Raw genomic sequence first — 2,297 nt, 5'->3', positions numbered from 1 at the left:
AAAAAAAAAAAAAAAAAAAAGAATGGAGAAGCAAGAATCCAATGTACTCAGGTGGCGCCTATGTCTCAGTAAGTAGGGCGCCAGCCCCCATATACCGAGGGTGGCGGGTTCAAACTCGGCCCCGGCCAAAGTGAAACAAAAAAATAGCCGGGCACCTGTAGTCTCAGCTCCTGGGGAGGCTGAGGCAAGAGAATCGCCTAAGCCCAAGAGCTGGACGTTGCTGTGAGCTGTGATGTCACAGCACTCTACCAAGGGCAACAAAGTAAGACTCTGTCTCGGGTTGGTGCCTGTGGCTCAAGCGGCTAAAGTGCCAGTCACATACACCTAAGGTGGCAGGTTCGAATCCAGCCCGGGCCTGCCAAACAACAATGATGGCTGCAACCAAAAAATGGCAGGCGCCTGTGGTCCCAGCTACCTGGGAGGCAGAGGCAGGAGACTTGCTTGAGCCCAGGAGTTGGAGGTTGCTGTGAGCTGTGATGTCACAGCACTCTGCCCAGGGGAATAGCTTGAGGCTGTGTCTCAAAAAAAAAAAAAAAAAGACTCTGTCTCTACAAAAAAAAAAAAAGAATCCAATATACTCTAGTATAATTCTAGACAATTGATTCTAGTACATGGTGGGGGGTGGGGGAATGAAGGAGTAGAGAGAAGGAGGGAGGGAGGTGGTTGGTTAGGGGGTCATGGTGTGTGACACACCTCTTGGGGGCAGGACACAATTATAAGAGGGACTTTTCCTAATAAATGCAAGCAGTATAACCTGGTTCTTTATTCCCTCAATGATTCCTCAACAATAAAAAAAAAAGTGTCACTGAGGCTGTGGTGTCAGCTGGAGGCTGGGGACATTCCTCAGTTCCTTGCTACATGGGCCTCTCCACAGGGCAGGTCACAATGCAGCACTGGCTTCTCTCTGAGCAGGTCAGCGAGACAAACTAGCCAGCAGCTTCTGTCTTTTGTAAGCCAGTATTGAAAGTGGCATCCATTATTTTTGCCAGAATCTATTGGTACAAAGCAAGTCACTAGGTGCCACCCACTCAAGGGGAGGGCACGAATTCAAGGGAGGTGGGCTCCCAGGGGACATCTTAGAAGCTGCTTCCACAGAGGGCTCCTTTGATGAGGGGACATTTGAGCAGAGACCTGAATGGAGGGAGGGAGCAAGGTCTCAGGCTGAGAGAACAGTGCGAGCAAAGGCTTTGCAGGGGGAACAAGTGGGAGTCTTCCAGGAGCATCAGAGAGAGGATGGAGTGACAGGAAGGCAGCCCCAAAGGTGGGCAGGGCCTGGGTCACTCAGGCCACAGCCCAGAGCAGGAATCTTCAGGGAAAAGTGATATAATCTGACTTACACATTTAAAGGAGTCCCTCCTTTGCTGCTTTTAGAATAGAGAGTTTAGGCTGGGTGTGGTGGCTCAGGCCTATAATCCCAGCACTTTGAGAGGCCAAGGTTTGGAGGATCACTTGAGGCCAGGGCAACATAGCAAAATCCTGTCTCTACCAGAGCTACTCAGGAGGCTAAGACAGGAGGATTCTTTGAGCCCAGAAGTTTGAGGTTGCTGTGAGCTATAATGCCACCACTACACTTTAGCCTTGGTGATAGAAGACCTTGTCTTGAAGGTCTAAAATGTTAGAATAGATAGTTCAGAAATAGGTAAACTAGTTTGGAAGCATTTGGAATAACCCAGGTGAGAAGATGGGACTTCTCAGGCCAAGGATGTGGTGTTGAAGGCTCCAGAGTGGTCTGAGGTGTGAGGAAGGGTCAGTGTGGCTGGAGCAGGGGGTAAGGGGCACAGTGATTAGAGGCACTGTTGTAGAGGGGGGCTAGGGCTAGATCACAGGGGGCCAGGGCGAAGGGTTTGGCATGGTCCCTGGGAGCAGTGGGGAGCCACAGAGGGCTGTGCACAGCTCAGAAGATGGTCAGGTGCTGCCTTGGTGAGGTGTTCCAGCTACTGTGAGGAGTGGATTATAAAGATAAGAGTGAACAGGGGCACCACCTGTGCCTCAAAGGAGTAGGGCGCTGGCCCCATATGCCGGAGGTGGCAGGTTCAAACTCAGTCCCAGCCAAAAACTGCAAATAAAAAGATAAGAACAAACAGATTCAATTTCAAGGACTCCCTTCAGGAAAAAGAATACAAAACTCATGTGAAAGTGAATATTTAGGCTCGGCGCCTGTGGCTCAAGTGGCTAAGGCGCCAGCCACATACACCTAAGGTGGTGGGTTCGAATCCCCAGCTCGGGCCCGCCAAACAACAATGATGGCTGCAACCAAAAAAATGGCCGGGCGTTGTGGCGGGCGCCTGTGGTCCCAG

This window comes from Otolemur garnettii, unplaced genomic scaffold (genome assembly GCF_000181295.1).
Source record: "Otolemur garnettii isolate 467f Iridium unplaced genomic scaffold, OtoGar3 scaffold00009, whole genome shotgun sequence".
NCBI classification, from domain to species: domain Eukaryota; kingdom Metazoa; phylum Chordata; class Mammalia; order Primates; family Galagidae; genus Otolemur; species Otolemur garnettii.
Note: the sequence above shows the minus strand (reverse complement) of the source record.